This window comes from Anabrus simplex, chromosome 2 (genome assembly GCF_040414725.1).
Source record: "Anabrus simplex isolate iqAnaSimp1 chromosome 2, ASM4041472v1, whole genome shotgun sequence".
NCBI classification, from domain to species: domain Eukaryota; kingdom Metazoa; phylum Arthropoda; class Insecta; order Orthoptera; family Tettigoniidae; genus Anabrus; species Anabrus simplex.
In genome coordinates, this window is record NC_090266.1 from 626448178 (window position 1) to 626467229 (window position 19052).

A 19052-nucleotide genomic window follows, 5' to 3' on the forward strand; every position below is an offset into this window, starting at 1 on the left:
AGATGTAAAAACTGGTATTTAGAATCTCCTTTCAAAATAAAGAAACACGTAACTTTTTTTTCGGAATTTCCCATGAAGTGGTGAAAAGTGGGGGGGAAATGCATTGAGCACCTTTCATGAGGAGACTTATATCTCAAAACGTGAAGTCATGAAAATTTAAATTTGTAACCTCCTTTAAAAATAAAAGAAAACGTACTTTTTTAGAAAATCCAAAGAATGGGGGGGGGGGGGGTAAAAAGTGGGGTGAATTTTTAAAATGAGTGTATCTATATCTGGAAACTGTAAAAGTTTACAGACGTAGAAATTGGTACTTAGAATCACTTTTCAAAATAAAGAAACACTTATTTTTTGTTTTCGGAAAATCCCAATAGGAGGGGTGAAAAGGAGTGAAAAATGGGTTGAATGCCTTTAATGAGGATACTTATATCTCAGAAACTGAAAATATTAACAGACCAGACATTTAGTATATGGAATCTCCTTTTAAAATACAGAAACATTTACTTTTTTGTTTTTGGAAAATGTAATTAATGGGGGTTAAACCGGAGTGACAAATTGGGGTGATTTTTTAGAAAGGCTATATGTATAGTATATCTCAGAAACGTAAAATGTTACAGATGTAAAAACTGGTATTTAGAATCTCCTGTTGAAGTAAAGAAACAGGTATTCTCGGAAAATCCAATAAAGGGAGGGGGGTGAAAATAGAAAAATTAATTAAATTAATTGTATGAGGATACTTACATCTAATAAAAACTAAAGTTGTTACAGACGTGAAAATTGGTATTTAGATCTTTAATAAATATAAAACGACGCGTTTTTTGGGGGGCGGGAATCATCTTTGGGGGCGGGGGTGAAAAGGAGTTGAATTTATTTCATAAGGACACATATCTCAAAAACTGGAGATAATCGGTATTTAGAAGATCCTTTACAATTGAAAATGAAAACCTACAACCTGTTTTCCAGTCATTGGCGGGGCAGGGATGTAATGAATGAAACTTATATAGGCTGTTATCACAATGGGGTCGCCACTCCCAAGGTCTTCTTTCTTTATTCGTGTCAGAAGTATCAACTTATAGATATTTAACAAAAAGCAACATCTACATTTCTACTATACAAATATACAAGTCTATTATACAATCACAGATAGAGCAACAATATTCAAGAGCTAGATGATGCTTGCCCAGTATTGGGCGACGTCAATAGCGTTGGGGGAGGCTGCAATCAAGTCTTTCATAGTGCACATTGAAGGACATAAGACACACTGACATAGATGTTGGATCGTCTGCTGTTCTCCGCAATCACAAAGTGATGAATCACTTGAGAAGCCCCACTTCCGCAAGTTTACTTTGGTTCTGCCGACTTCTGTACGGAGTCTGTTAAGGGCTTTCCATACTGTCCACTTCTCCTGGTGTCCACATGGAAGACTTTCCTTTGGCTCTATCCAGTTGGAAAGGTGGTGGATTCTTTCTTTCCACATTGTGACTCTAGCATTCTCTGCTTTCCCCTCAAGGTTGACTGATGTGCGGAGAAAACTTTTCCTAGATTTTAGCCTCTGTGTGGCTGGTTGGTATCCATAGAGAGGATGTGCTTCTGAAGAAGATGCCTGGAGCCTTTCTTTGTTAGCTGCTACCTCCCTACGAATCTCACCGGGAGCAATACCAGCTAAAAGTTGGACCTTCTCAATGGGTGTAGGTTTCAAACATCCAGTGATGATCCTGCAGCTTTCGTTTAAAGCTATGTCGACCTGCTTCGTATGAGCTGACCTGTACCAAACTGGGGAGGCATATTCTCCTGCAGAATAGCATAGAGCTAGAGCTGATGTTCTAATTGTTTGTGGTTGTGTTCCCCAACTTGTTCCTGATAACTTTCGTAGAATGTTGTTTCTGGCAGCTATCTTTTGTTTCAGGTTTTGGCAATGTTTCTTATATGTTAATGTGCGATCCAGCATAACTCCCAGGTACTTTGGCGTAAAGCAGTGTTCCAGTAAGTTCCCCTTCCATAGTACTTTGAGTTTCTGAGAGGCCTGCGCATGCCGCAGATGGAACGCACAGATTTGAGTCTTAGCTGGATTTGGTTTGAGTTGGTTTTTCTCATAATAGTTACCTAGCTCTTCTAATGCAGCAGTTAAAGAGATCTCTGCTTCATCAAAGGTATCAGTTTGAGTAGTAAGTGCAAGGTCATCGGCATAGATAAAGCTTTTAGTATTTTCTGGTAATGGCTGGTCATTAGTGTAGATGTTGAAAAGAACAGGAGCCAGTACACTGCCTTGAGGTAGTCCATTCCTTTGATTCCTCCATCTGCTTCGGCGTCCTTGGAATTCGACAAAAAAGCGACGATTTTCCAGGAGAGTAGCTATCATCTTGGTTACCTTGATGTCTGTAATCATTCTATAAAGTTTGTGTAATAATATCCTGTGATTTACTGTATCGTAGGCGGCTGAGAGGTCCACAAAAGCCACACCAGTAATCTTCTTCATTTCAAACCCGTCCTCGATATGCTGGGTTAGATGTAAAACCTGTGCTGTGCAACTCTTTCCTGGGCGGAAGCCACATTGCTGAGGGATTAGGACTTGGTCTACTACTCCCATTAAGCGATTGAGCAACATTCTTTCCATTATTTTGTATAGGTGGCAGAGTAAGGAGATTGGTCTGAAATTTTTAGGGTTCGAAGGTTCCTTTCCAGGTTTCAGAAATGCGATCACCTTGGATTTTCTCCATATTTTTGGAATTTTTAGGGAAGTAAAGCAGTTGTTGAAGAATTTTAAAAGCCATGCCTGTGTGGTTGAACTGAAGTGTTTTATTTGTTCTATTGTGATATCATCTAATCCTGCCGCTTTTCCATTTTTGGCGCATTGAATCGCTTTCTGTAATTCCGTTATTTCAAATGGCCGGGATAGGTTACTGGACTTCATTACCTCGCTTTTTAGGATATTATGTTCCATCTTCCTTATTGGGTGATTTGTTTTCCCATTGATGGCAAGCTGATTTGCGATTTGGTTTGCCGTAACATTTGCATGGACTGGTCCCTTTGTTGGATCGTTGCTAAGTCGTTTGAGAAGCTTCCAAGCCTTTCGGCTATCCCTTGACATGTCAGTTTCCTCCATAAGTTTGATCCAAGCACCTTTCTTTGCCTCTGCAATTGAGGAAAGCAGTTTCCTTCCAGCTGAGATAGTGTCTTCACTTAGTGGATCTTCCTGAAACAGTGAAATATATGTGTTCATTTGGGCAGCTGTGTCTGAAGTTAGACCTTGTATATAGTTAACTCTGCATCCTCGTGGTATGGAAGCGCGGGAAGCTTTCTTCACAGCTTCAACAAACTGATCATAAAACTCTGGTGTTGGGTGGATATCTGATATTATTTTATCAAGGGTTGAGCTGAACTTCTCCCAGTCTGCTTTTTTGAAATTATATCTCCTTCGAAACGGAACCTTTATTGGTTGAATTGCAGAGAAAAGTTGACACATTACGGGCCGATGCTGGGTATTTGGAATAGGATTGCACATTGATTTCACACATTGCTGTGCCACGTGTTCACTCACAAATATCAGGTCTGGGTTGAAGCCTCGTCGCCATCTACTGCTGTTAAAGGATGGAGGTAGTTTGGGGTCATGAATAAGTTGTAATTGGTAATCATCAGCCCATTCTAATACAGCTTCTCCATTATTATCATCATCTGTATATCCCCATGCACTGTTATGGCTGTTGAAGTCTCCAACCACAAAGTTTGTCTTTTGCTTGAAGTAGTTATCTGGAATTTTAAAGGAGAAATCTACATTTGGTGGTTTGTAGATGCCCGAAACGGTGCAGTTACTGAGTTCCACAGTTATTATCTCGATTTGATTTTCATTGGTGGTTGCAACAGACAAAATTTGTAAATTTGGTTTGGCAAAAACAGCGCTGCCATACTGTCTGTGGGGAATCTCGGCCACAAGTCTCATTCCCGCTATTTTTGGTCGCCGTAGTTGCTCATCCCTGTGAGTTTCCTGAAGGCATAATATATCACATTTGTAAGTTTGACAAAGCTGGTGTAATATTCCTTCTTTAGATGGAGATAAACCTTCAATATTTACAGATATAATGGTTAGTGTTGGTCTTGATAAAGACCGTTCTGAATATAGCGATTGGGTCATATTGACTGGTAGATACTTCTGGAATGCTGACGTTCAGTTCAGTACTGGAATTTTAATCCAGGTACCTATGCAGGGGCACCACGAGCAGGAATCAGCTTCACCCCCACTCCCAAGGTGATTTATTAATGAGTGATAAATGCTATGAAATAATAATGGAGAGTGTTGCTAGAATGAAAGATGACAGGGAAAACCGGAGTACCCGGAGAAAAACCTGATTGAAAAATGGGAGGAAATTTGCCGTAATCTATTAGAAAACGAGTAAGATCGCGAATTTTGGCGGATTATCTTAGAAAACCACTCAGATCACGAATTTCGGCGGTTTAAGTGTAAAACAATAACCATTCAATTATAAATTTCATTATAATACCGTAGCGAAGCACGGGTATCTTGCTAGTTTTATATATATATAGATAATAGCTTGTCCTGACTGACTGACTACTGACTGATTGACTGACTCATCATCGCCGAGCCGAAACTACTGGACATAAAGAAATGAAATTTTGGGGATACATTCATATTAACAAGTAGGTGCTCGCTAAGGGAGGATTTTTGGATATTGTGTCGCTAAGGGGGTGAAGGGGGGGTGAATTTTTAAAATGAGGATATCTATATCTCAAAAACGTAAACGTTTACAGACGTAAAAATTGTTATTTGGAATCTCCTTTAAAAATTAAAAACACGTAATTTTTGTTTTCGAAAAATCCCATTAAGGTTGGTGAAAAAGGGAGAAAAGTGGTTGAACACATTTTATTAGGAGACTTATATATAAAAAACTGAAGATGTTACAGACATGAAAATTAAAATTAGGAATCTCCTTTGAAAATAATGAAATACGTATATTTGCGTTTTTGGATAATCCGAAAAATTGGGGGTGAACAGGAGTGAAAAGCGGGATGAATTAAAAAAGAGACTGTATCTGCAAATTATCTCAGAAATGTAACATATTACAGATTTGAAAACTGGTATTTGGAATTTCCTGTAAAAGTAAAGAAATGTAAATATTTTTTCGGAAAATCCAGTTAAGGGGAACTGAAAGAGGGGGTGAAATTTTTAAATTAGCGTATCTACAGTATATCGCAGAAAGTAACATGTTGCAGACGTGAACATTGGTATTTAGAATCTCCTTTAAAAATAATGAAACACGCATTCTTTAGTTTTCAGGGAAAACCCTTAACGTGCGGTTGCGGAGAGGTGAAAGAATTGAAATATTACTTGAATTATTTGTATGAGAATGTATATATATATACCAAAAAATCTAAAGGTGTTACAAACGTGAAAACTGGTATTTGGGATCTCCTTTAAAAATAGACACATGCATTTGGTGGGGGAATCAACTTGATGGGGGTGGATGAAAACGGAGATGAATTCCTTTTACGAGGATACATATATCACAAAAACTGAAGATGTTACAGTCGTGATAATTGGTATTTGGAAGCTCTTTTAAGAAACGGGTACTGTTTGTTTTTGGAAAATTCACTTGAATGGGGAGTGTAAAAGGAAGTAAAAAAATTGAATTCTTTTTCTGCAGAAACTTATATCTCAAAACTGAAGGTTACAGACGTGGAAATTGGTATTTGGAATCTCCTTTAAAAATAAAGAAACGCGCATATTTTGGGTGGGGTGAAACCAAATTAACGGGCGGGGGTGGAGTGAAAAAGGAGTTGAATTCTTTTCATGAGGATACTTCTATCTCATAAACCGAAGATGTTACTGACATGAAAATTTGTATTTGGAATTTTCTTTCAAAGTGAAGAAACACGTAATCTTTTGTCTTTGGAAAATCCACTTAAGTGGGGGGGGGGGTGAAGTAATAGAAAAATTACTTGAATTCTTCGTATGAGGATACTTATATCTCAAAAATTAAGATGTTACCGACGTGAAAATTAGTATTTGGAATATTCTTTAAAAATAAAGAAACGTGCATATTTTTTGGGCGGAATCAAGTTGGGGCAGGGGCGGTGAAAAAGTAGTTTAATTCCTTTTTTTGAGGATACATAAATCTCAAAACTGAAGATGTTACAGTCGTGATAAATGGCATTTGGAAGCTCCTTTACAAATAAAGAAAAGAAACAAGATTTTTTGCTTTTTCGAAAAATTCACCTAAGTTGGGAGGGTAAAAGGAACTGAAAATATTTAATTCTTTTTATGGAGAAACTTATATCACTAAAAGTTAAGGTTACACACGTGAGAATTTGTATTTGGAATCATCTCAAGAAAATAAAGAAACCTGCATTTTGGAGGGAGGGGTAATCAACTAAACGGGCTGGGGTGAAAAAGGAGTTAAATTCTTTTTATGAGGATACTTATATCACAAAAACTGAAGATGTTAGAGGCATGGACATTTGTATTTGGAATCTTCTTTCAAAGTAAAGAAGCACGTGTTCTTTTGTCTTCGGAAAATCCACTTAAGGGGGTGAATGGGTTGAAAAATTAGTTGAATTCTTTGTGTGAGGATATTTATATCTCAAAAACTAAAAATGTTAAAGACGTGAAAATTGGTATTTGGTATCTCCTTTAAAAATAAAGAAACACGCACTTTTGGGGAGGGGGTGAAAAAGGAGTTGAATTACGTTTATGAGGATACTTATATCTCAAAAATGAGGATGTTACAGACGTGAAAATTAGTATTTGGAATCTCCTTTAAAAATGAAGAAATGCGCATTTGTTTTTTCAGAAAATCGACGTAAGGGGTGCGGGGTTGAAAATAAGTAAATAAGGAGTTGAAATATGTTTATGAGGATGCGTTACGGTGTCGTAAAAACTGAATCTATTACAGATGTGAAAGTTGGTATTTTGAATTTCTTTCAAAATAAAGGTACACATATTTTTTGTTTTTGTAAAGTCCACCTAGGGCGGGAAAGGGGAGGCAATAAGTCCGCCAAGGCACCCAAGACGACACCATGACGGATATCCTCAAGGATTTGATCCATATTAAAAATGCTTATAGGAAAAGATGGCAAAGATTTAGGGACCCAACTGACCGGGTGGAATACTTGGACCTAGGCCGGGAAGTACGAAATTGATTGCTGGAAAGAAAGATTGAAAAATGGGAGGAACTTTGCCGTAATCTCTCAGAGAACGAGTCAGATCGCGAATTTTGGCGGATTCTCTCAGAAAACTAGTCAGATCGCGAATTTCGGCGGATTATATATAAAACGTTAAGCATTCAATTATAAATTTCAGTATAATACCGTAGCGAAGCACGGGTATCTTGCTAGTCTATATATAAAATAACATGTCCTGACTGACTGACTGACTGACTGAGTCATCATCGCCGAGCCAAAACTACTGGACATAAAGAAATGACATTTTGAGGATAAATATATATTGGGATATAGGTGCTCACTAAGGAAGGATATTCGGGTATTCAGTCGCTAAGGGGGTGAAAAGGGGGGTGAAATTTTCAAATGAGGATATCTATATCTCAAAAACTTAAAATTTACAGACGTAAAACTTGGTATTTGGAATCTCCTTTAAATATAAAGAAACACGTGTTTTTTTTTGTTTTCGCAAAATCCCATTAAGGGGGGTGAAAAGGGGAAAAACTGGTTGAATACCTTTTATGAGGATACTTATATCTCAAAAATTTAGATGTTACAGACATGAAAATTGGTATTTGGAATTTCCTTTAAAATTAAAGAAACGCGTATATTTTTGTTTTTGAAAAATCCAATGAATAGGGGGTGAACGGGAGTGACAAGTGGGTGGCATTTACGAAAATATATCTAGGTCTACAATATATCTCAGACACTTGACATGTTACAGACTTGAAAACTGGTACTTGGAATCTCCTGTAAATGTAGAGAAACACAGATAATTTGTTTCCGGAAAATCTACTTAAGGGAAACTGAAAATGGGGCTGAATTTTTAAAATGGGCATATCTACAGAACATCTCAAAAACTTAACATGTTACAGATGTGAAAATTAGTATTTTTAATCTTTTAAAAATAAAGCAACATGTATTTTTTGTTTCCGGAAGAAACCACATAGGGGGGGGGGGCGGATAAAAAGGACTGAAAAGGGGGTTGAATTTTTTATTAGGACAGTGGTATATCAAAACTGAAGATGTTACAGACGTGAAAATTGGTATTTGGAGTCTTCTTTAAAAATAAAGAAATACGTATTTCTTTTTCTCGGAAAATCCTCTTTAAGGGGGTGAAGGAATTGAAAAATTAGTTGAATTCTTTGTATGAGGATGCCTATATCTCAAGAACCAAAGATGCTGGAGAAGTGAAAATTGGTATTTCGAATCTCCCTTAAAAATAATAAACACGGATTCTTTTGTTTTCGGAAAATCCACTTAAGGGAGTGAAAGAATTGAAAAATTAATTGTATTATTTGTATGAGGGTACTTACATCTGGAAAATCCAAAAATATTACTGACGTTAAAACAGGTAAGTGGAATATCTTTTAAAAATAAAGAATCACGCATTTATGTCGGAAAATCAACTTGGGAGGGGGGGGAGGAGTTGAATTCTTCTTATAAGGATAAATATATCTCAAAAACTGAAGATGTTACAGTCGTGATAAATGGTATTTGAAATATCCTTTATAAATAAAGAAACACGTATTTTTTGTTTTGGAAAATTCATTTAAGGAGGAATGTGAAGGGAAGTTAAAAACGTTGTATTCATTTATGGAGAAACTTATATCTCAAAAGCTGAAGGTTACAGACGTGAAGATTGGTATTTGGAATCTCCTTTAAAAATAAAGAAACGCGCATTTTGAGAGGGGGTGGAAATCCACTTTGTTTGGGGGAGGGTGAAAAAAGAGTTCAGTTCTTTTTATAAGGATACATATATTTCCAAAACTGAAGATGTTACAATTGTGATAATTGGTATTTGGAAACTCCTTTATAAATAAAGAAGCACGTATTGTTTGTTTTCGGAAAGTTCATTTAAGGGGGAGAGGGGTGGAAGGAAGTGAAGAAGAATTTTAATTCTCTTCATGAGAATACTTATATCTCAAAAACTGAAGGTGTTACAGAAATGAAAATTGGTATTTGGAATCTCTTTTAAAAATAAAGAAACACGCATTTTGAGAGGGGGCGGAAATCCACTTTGTGGGGGGGGGGAAGGAGTTCAGTTATTTTTATGAGGATGTAAACTGAAGATGTTGCAGTCGTGAATAGTGGTATTTGGAATCTCCTTTCAAAATAAAGAAAACACGCATTTTTGAGTGGGGGTGGTGGTGATCAAATTAACGGGCGAGGGTGGGGGCGGCTGAAAAAGGAGTTGAATTTCTTATGAGGATACTTACATCTTAAAAATTGAAGATGTTATAGACATGGAAATTTGTATTTGGAATTTTCCTTCAAAGTAAAGAAATACGTAATCTTTTGTCTTCGGAAATCCACTTACGGGAGGAGGGCGTGGATGAATTGAAAAATTAGTTGATTTCTTTGTATGAGGATACTTATATATTAAAAACCAACGATGTTACAGACATGACAATTGGTATTTAGAATCTCCTTTAGAAATAAAGAAACACGTTTTTGTTTTGTTTTGTTTTGTTTTGGAAAACCGACTCAAGTGGGTTTTGAAAATAAGTAAAGGAGGAGTTGAATTCAGTGCATGAGGATACTTATATCTTAAAAACTGAAGCTGTTACAGACGTGATAGTTGGTATTTTGAATTTCGTTTAAAAATAAAGAAACACGTACACTTTGTTTTCGGAAAGTTCACTTAAGGGGGGGGGGGAGGTGTGGAAGGAAGTGAAAAAGAATTTTAATTCTTTTCATGAGAATACTTATATCTAAAAAAACTGAAGGTGTTACAGACGTACAGACGTGAAAACTGGTATTTGGAATCTCCTTTAAAAATAATGAAATACGTACTTTTTTTGCTTTCGGAAAATCCATTTAAGGGGATGAAAGGAACTTGAAAGATTGGGTGAATTTTTAAAATAAGTACCGGTATATCTACAGTATATGTCAAGAACTTAACATGTGAGAGACAAGAAACTTGGTATTTGGAAAGTCCTTTAAAAATACAGGAACAGGTACGTTTTTTGTTTTCGGAAAATGCACTTAACGGGGGTGAAAGGAAGTTGAAAAGTGAGTTGAATTTTTTATGAGGATATTTATATCTCAAAAAATGAAAATATTACAGTCATGGAAATTGGTATTTGGAATCTCCTTTAAAAGTAAAGAAACGTATATTATTTTCGACCTGAGAAAACACTGTTTCTCACATGTACAGTTATGTGTCGCATGTTTGTCTTAGCCCCAAAAGGCAATACCTCAAACGTGATTTACAAATAGTTTCTGGGGTAAATGAACCTCTATTTTTCGGTGAGTTTTTATACTTTAGGAATTTTCAGACTACTGTATGTTTTAGTACAATGCCGTGGAACGTTTACATTTATGAAATTACGTAATCGACGTGAACGAAGCCGCGGGTAACTGCTAGTCAATATATATACAATAACATGTCCTGACTGTCTAACTGACTGATCATCATCGCCGAGCCAAAACTATTGGACATAAATAAATGAAATTTTGGGGATACATTTATATTAGAGCATAGTATTCACTAAAGGAGAATTTTTGGATATTCCTTCACTAAGGGGGTGACAAGGCGGGTGAATTTTTTAAATAAGCATATCTATATCTCATAAACTTAATTTTCAGACGTAAAAACTGGTATTTAGAATCTCCTTTAAAAATAAAAAACACCTATTTTTATTATTTTCGTAAAATGCCCTTAAGGGGGTAAAAAGGTGAAAATGTGGTTGAATATATTTTATAAGGATACTTATATCTCAAAAAGTGAAGATGTTACATACATGAAAATTGGTATTTGGTATCTCCTTTAAAAATATAGAAACACATATATTTTGTTTTCGGAAAATTGACTTAGGGGAGGGGGCTAAAAATAAGTAAAGAAGGAGTTGAATTCTGTTTATGAGGATACTTATATCTCAGAAACGGAAGATGTTACAGACGTGAAAGTGTGTATATTGAACCTCCTTTAAAAATAAAGAAACACGTATTCATTGTTCTCGGATAGTTCATTTAAGGTGGGGGGAGGGGGTGGAGAGTGGTGGAAAGAAGTGAAGAAATTGAATTTTTTTGAGGATGCTTATATCTCAAAAACTGAAGATGTTTCAGACATGAAAAATGGTATTTGGTATCTGCTTTAAAAATAAACACGTATCTTTTTGCTTTCGTAAAACCCGTGTAAGGGGTGAAAAGAATTGAAAAAGCGAGTGAATGTTTAAAATGAGTACCGGTATATCTACAGTATATATCAAAAACTTAACAAGTTACAGATGTGAAACTTGGTGTTTACAAAGTCCTTTAAAATACAGGAAGATATATTTTTTTGGTTTCGGAAAAGGCACTTAATGGGAGTGAAAAGAAGTGAAAAAAGAGTTGAATTATTTTCATGAGGATACTTATATCTCTTTTTTGCTAGGGGCTTTACGTCGCACCGACACAGATAGGTCTTATGGCGACGATGGGATAGGAAAGGCCTAGGAGTTGGAAGGAAGCGGCCGTGGCCTTAATTAAGGTACAGCCCCAGCATTTGCCTGGTGTGAAAATGGGAAACCACGGAAAACCATTTTCAGGGCTGCCGATAGTGGGATTCGAACCTACTATCTCCCGGATGCAAGCTCACAGCCGCGCGCCTCTACGCGCACGGCCAACTCGCCCGGTACTTATACCTCTAAAACTGAAGATGTTACAGACGTGAAAATTAGTATTTGGAATCTTCTTTGAAAATAAAGAAACATGTATATTTTGTTTTCGGAAAATCCACTTCAGGGGAGGGTGAAAGGAAGTGAAATATTGAATTCTTTATACGGGAATATTTATATCCCAAAAGCCGAAGTTTACAGACGTGAAAATGGGTATTTGTAATAGCTTTTAAAAATAAAGGAACACGCATTTCGGGTGCGAGGATCAACGTAGCGGGAGGGGGGGGGAGGTAGGGGGTGAACAAGAGTTGAATGATTATGAGGATGGATATATCTAAAAATATAAGATGTTACAGACGTGATAATTCATATTTGAAATCTCGTTTATAATTAAACAGACATGTACTTTTTTTCGGAAAATTTGCTTAGGAGGGTAGGGTGAAAGAAAGTGAAAGAAATTTAATTCTTTTTACGGGGATATTTATATCTCAAAAATTGAAGGTTAGAGACGTGAAAATTGGTGTTATGAATCTACTTTAAAAATAAAGAAACACACATTTTGTGGGGTAAATCAAATTAACAGAGTGTGGGGTGGGGTTTAGCGAAAAAGGAGTTGAATTCTTTTTTGAGGATATTTATATCTCAACAATCTGAAGATATTACAGACATGAAAATTTGTATTTGGAATCTTCTTTCAAAGTAAAGAAACACGTATTCTTTTGTTTTCGGCAAGTCAACTTAAGAGGAAGGTGAATGAATTTAAATTTAGTTGAATTCTTTGTATGAGGGTACATATATCTCAAAAACTAAATATGTTACAGATGTCAAAATTGGTATTTGGAATTATTTAAAAATAAAAAACACGCATCCTTTTGTTTTCAGAAAATTACTTAAGGTGGGGTGAAAGAACTGAAAAATTCGTTGAATTATTTGTATGAGGACACTTATATCTAAAAACAACTAAAAATGTTACAGACGTGAATGTTAGTATTTGGTATCTCCTTTAACGTTAAAGAAACATGTATTATTTCATTTTCGGAAAATCGACTTAAGACGGGGTGGGGTGAAAGTACGTAAAGGAGTTGAATTCTGTTAATGAGGATACTTATATCTCAGAAACTGAAGATGTTACAGGCGTGAAAGTAGTTATTTCGAAACTTCTTTAAAACTAAAGAAACATGTATTTAAAATTTTTGAATATTATTATTATTATGACAAGATGGAGTGCAACCATATTTTTTATTGCAAGCTCATCTCGCGTTCTGTGAGAGCAAGCCACCAAACATTCGAACAAGGTCGGAACATTTCGGAAGACCTCGGGTAATTAATAATGCAACTCTGGATAATAATCCTCACTGCGAGAGATTTCGGCACTATCATTAACAAAAAATAAGTAATTAAGAATTTTGGGAAATATCCAAAGGGTGTTAATGTATTTAATTAGGCCTGGAGAGAAGTTGGCATCCATACTGGCAGAGTAGTGACACGTGTCAAGGACATGAAATCTCCTGCAAGAAATTAATTAATTACGTCCGTTAAAGAAACACGAAAAATCAGCAAACGACACCATCATGACTGGAAAAATAGGTTGAATCTCTGGAGTGAGTCTCGAAGAAATCGGTCCAGTGGTCATCAAATGGAATGACTGCATAACAGTACATAACTCCAAGCAGAGCGTCCCTAGAAAATGCATAAATACTCCCTCTTCAACTAGGAGAGTCAGTCGTTATTCTATGTTCCGAGAAGGTGAACCTACGACAGGCAACATTAAGAAGAATAAAGTGAGCTAAACAGACTTGTAAAATCTCTAAAGCCAGTTGGCTTGAGGGATGAATATTTTACCAAGTGGTAAATAGTGAACGAAGACAAAATTAGCTATTGAAACACGGCCGGGAAGGATAATCATAAGTTAAATAATTGTAGGATTCCTGAACTTCTGCGTAGGGAGACAGCAGCTTCATAGATAGCTGTTGTGAATTATTGCGGTAGGTGTGATTTTGGTAATCGGTAAGGGAGAATTGTTGTGGGCTGGCCGAGATAAGCTTGTGTCTCACGGTCAGTTACACCTGTGGAACATCTGGAGAGGAAGGAGTTGGAGATTTCCACAAACTGTATTAGTTGAGTTCTCGACACGAAGCGAGGCGGTTTAACTGTTATATGCGTACGGGATAATTCAGGGTAATGTGTGTTGCTTTAAGCCAAGTGCAAAATCGGTGTATGTATAAGGTAATATTTAAGTGAAGAATATATCCTGCAATTATGATAGGCTAAGTCCTAGGTGGCTAGCATAAAATGAAGCTGAGATAACTCCGCGCCAAACTGCACAATTACAGATCTAATTTAAATATCATGTTTTGTAGTTATTAATTAATTAATAATGAATAAATCGATGTTTAGTAAATTCAGAGGCTTGCAGACTGAACACTGAAAGCCATAATAGTATATACAATATATAATGATGATATGTCCTCTAACCTTCACATTTAAGATTAAGTCTTACTTGTAGATTTCGTCTCTTTCAGCCATTAGTGATTATTTTCTGTGCACCCCTGAGTGACCCAACACATAGCGGTTGGAAAACGCTGACGTATGAGCCCCTAAATACGTTAAACGGCATGACCTCCTGTGTTATATTCCAAGCATTTGGCCTAGTACTGTGTACTTTGTAGCGTAATGATGGTATAGAACCCACGCATTCAATAAAAGCTCCACTTGAAGCTCAATACAATACAGGGTCGACATGCTGCCCGCCAAATCTTCATCTCTGGCCCTTCTGAATTGAAGTTATTTACTATCATGTATTTTTGAGTTGTGTTTTTAGTAGTTCAACTTCAACTGGAATAATTTAACTACGCTATGGACAACTTTAATCAATTTATCTTTGACTTGTAATATCAGGTTCAAACGTTCAAGTCATTCAAATGTTGGTCATGTATGTATGTTCAGTCCTCAGCCCTAAGGCTGGTTGGATCCTCAACAGCTCTGCCATCAGCTGTCATAGATGGCCTAGGCATCACTGTAGAGGCGTACTAGAGAAACGAGGAGTGAGGTAGTTTCCCGTTGCTTTCTTCACCGAGCCAAAGTTGCTATTACACATCAGTCTGCCAAGCGCACCGAAATGCATTCACCAACCGACCCTATGAGCAACATTTTCACACTATTCATAGCAGGGACTGGCTGCATAAGGATTGGCATTACTAGCATCTCTCATACCTCAGTCACCTTCATATTGTCAAAGCCACGGATAAGACAGAGACATATTTATGACAGTAGCCTATACCAGAAGACATAGTGCACTGTAAACACTAGGTCCTGCCAGCAAAGGCATATGTTGGTCATATTAACTAGAAATTCTAGTCAGGACAACCAGTCGGGGCTTTTAACAGAGTACATACGTGACCATTCTCTGCTAGAAATTCGTGGATTTTCTCTCTCAGAGCAGAACATCTTGCAAAAGTTTAGCCACGGCTTAGCCACCTAACTTTTGAACAATAAACTTATTAAGTTCAAACACCAGTTCCATACTTCTCATCAGGTAAGTAGCTTTGCATTCGTTTTTACACCTATAGCACCAGCTTTTCATAACATTAATATCCCATATACATTCCTTTAAAATCATTAGGTGAAACCTCCTTTGCAGTTTTGATATTCTGTCAAATATTACATGTTATGCCGTTTAGTTAAACCATACATGTAGTACGTGATCAAACACTCAAGTCACTGGCTCTATATATTAACATTTTGGGCGGCACTGATTCATTCTATTGGAATTTGCATTACACACCCTTTTTAAGATGTTAAAAATACACTGGCTATATTTTAAATTATAGACTAATTTGATCCCTGCAGAGTACTTCTCTCTTATGTAGACATCAATAATTTACTTGCGGGTGTTTTTTGAAATCCCCTAGATGATTCGTCACGGAGACCTGGCTTTCATTGGGGTTTGAATGGATGCCTTCCGGGTCCTTTGCAAAGACATGTGCGGTGTGGCAAACGACACCACCCGTGCTTCTGATCTAAAGAAAGTGTGGCTAAGTCTAGTGAATGAATATCGTTATGCTACTGTTCCTATAACAGTATTATTGTAACCAAGGTCTGCCTAGCCGATGCGATATAGGCCTGCTTAGTTTACCCGGGAAGACGTGGGTGAGATTAACAGGTTAATTCCTGGAGGTAAAGGCACCCGGGAATGGAGCTAACCACTCTATCCCACTTAGTGATGAGGTTACAGATAGTGGAAACCTTCACCTTCCATTTCTCCAAGGACCTTCATAGTATGTACAGAGATGGCTTAATTTTGTTTACCTCGGGGCGGTAGAGGTGGGATCCCTCGCTGAGTCCGAGGGAAAAACCAACCCTGGAGGGTAAACAGATTAAGGAAGAAAGAAAGAAAGACCAGGTCACATCACAGATCGTATTCATTCACTCACGATGTATTCCAGTGACGAGTACGTTGATATGTTGCTCATTTATGGGGAAACAAGGCAGAACGCAGTCCAGTCGCAACGTCTTTATCACGAGCGTTTTCCTGACAGAAGGTTACCGACTAACCAATACGTTCCGAAAGATTGAACGAAGATTGCGGTCAACTGGGACACTGGGGAGGATACCTTCAGTTAGAGATGCTCCTATAACATCTGGTCCAAACAAAGAGGCGGTTTTGTACGCTGTCCAGAACAACCCTCATATTAGTACACAGACACTTGCACAACAGGCAAACATCAGCCGGTCATCATTTATGCGTATACTGCATAACAATAAATTTCACCCATGCCATCTCCAGTTACACCAGCAGCTCCACGGACGTGATTTCGATGCAAGAGGAACATTTTTTCAATGGACATCACGCAGTGTGACCAATAATACAGCCTTTTTGTCAAGAACCCTGTTGATATAGATGTTGATTCCCATAGGGAATCTGAAATATTTGTTCCGAATGAGTAAATTTATAATACCAATATAAATGGTCCGTTATTGGACATTATAAATTTTCCAGCTAACTCATCTGAGTTAGCTGGAAAATTTATAATGTCCAATAACGGACCATTTATATTGGTATTAAGAACCCTGTTTCCAGACGAATCACGATTTCACAAGAATGGCGTTGGGAATATGCAATATGCACTACTGTAGCGCGGAGAATCCCCATTAGGTAAGGCAGGGTCCATTTTAAGTGCAATGGGGAGTAAATTTCTGATGTGGGTTCTTGGGTAACTATCTCATCGGACCACATTTCTCGGAGGACATCTAATGTGAGTACGCTACCTTCATCTTCTTCAAAATGAACTCCCACAGTTGCTGGAGAACGTACCCCTGCGTGAGCGATTACGAATGCGGTGTGCCGGGCTGAGCGGCTCAGACGGTTGAGGCGCTGGCCTTCTGGCCCCAATTTGGCAGGTTCGTTCCTGGCTCAGTCCGGTGGTATTTGAGGGTGCTCAAATACGTCAGTCTCGTGTCGGTAGATTTACTGGCACATAAAAGGACTCCTACGGGACTAAATTCCGACACCTCGGCGTCTCCAAAAACCATAAGAGTAGTTAGTGGGACGTAAATCGAATATTATTATTATTATTATTATTATTATTATTATTATTATTATTATTATTATTATTATTATTATTATTATTATTATTATTATTCGAATGTGGTTTCAACAGGACGGGGCTCCACCTTACGGATCAGTAGTCGTCCGGAAGCATCTTCATGCTTCGTATCCAAATGAATGGATAGGAAGGGGAGGACCCGTTCACTGGCCCGCCAGATCACCCGATCTAACGCCGCTTGACTTCCTCCTGCTGGGCCACTTAAAGCAGGTAGTGCATGCACAGGAGACTGAAAATCCTGGTCACCTTCGGCATCTTATCACCGAGGCATGCCAAGCTGTTACATCTGACATGTTACAATGTGCAAGAATGTCTTTACAACGTCATGCTGAAATCTGCATAAACCAAGGGGGTCAAAATTTCAAACAGTTGTTACACTGAATATGTACGTACTCTACTTCCTATCTACAGACCATCATGTTGTAGTCCAACCTGGCTACGTAACATCGGATAAAAACGGTCCTTTTCAGTACCAAATAAAAATTCACTCTTTGGAACAGAATGATATGCGGTCATATATCAGTTAATGAAAACTGCGTTAACAGACAAAAAAAAAAAAGTGTAACAGCCTGTGAATTGAACTTACTACCAGACAGCTTGGCTGATCCAACAGAAGTGACGCGTGATTTTACCATCGTAGCTACCGCGAGTCGTAGTGCAAACCTAGCACGTTGTAGTCCTTACGGACACTTCCTGTCCATACGTAAGATAGTGTTATTTGCAGCTGTGATCGTTTTACAGTCCGCCTCTGTGGTGTAGTGGTTAGTGTGATTATCTGCCATCCCCGGAGGCCCGGGTTCGATTCCCGGCTCTGTCACGAAATTTTAAAAGTGGTACGAGGGCTGGAACAGGGTCCACTCAGCCTCGGAAGGTCAAGTGAGTAGAGTAGAGATGGGTTCGATTCCCACCTCAGCCATCCTGGAAGTGGTTTTCCGTGGTTTCCCACTTCTCCTCCAGGCAAATGCCGGGATGGTACCTAACTTAAGGCCACGGTTGCTTCCTTCCCTCTTCCTTGTCTATCCCCTCCAAAATTCCCATCCCCCGCAAGTCCCCTGTTCAGCATAGAAGGTGAGGCCGCTTGGGCGAGGTACTGGTCATCCTACCCAGTTGTATACCCTACTCAGAGTCTGAAACTCCAGAACACTGCCCTTGAGGCGGTAGAGGTGGGATCCTTCGCTGAGTCCGTGGGAAAAACGTCCCTGCAGTATAAATAGATAAAGAAGAAGAAGAAGAAGATCGTTTTACACATTAATTATAGTTTAAGTAATAGAAATAACACTGCCGCTAATGATTTCTACCATATTTCCGAACATTATAAAAAGAGTATAGTTGCACTAAGGCCATAAAGAAGCAGGTACTAATGTTTTTCACGTGACTATGATACACGCGTTAGTTGGTGTTGGGTCACTCAGGGGTGCACAGAAAATTATCACTAATGGCTGAAAGAGACGAAATCTACAAGTAAGATTTAATCCTTAATGTGAAGGTTAGAGGAAATGTAGACCATACATCCATATATCATCATTATAGACCGTTATGCCTTTCAGCGTAAAAAATAAGGGGCTGGTGAACCACTCGGTATATCGGATAACTGGTCAGGGCAAGCTCCAGAGTTGGGGAGGATTGGAGGGGGGGGGGGGGGTCGTGCTAACCCCTTGCAAGGCAGGTTTTTGGGCTG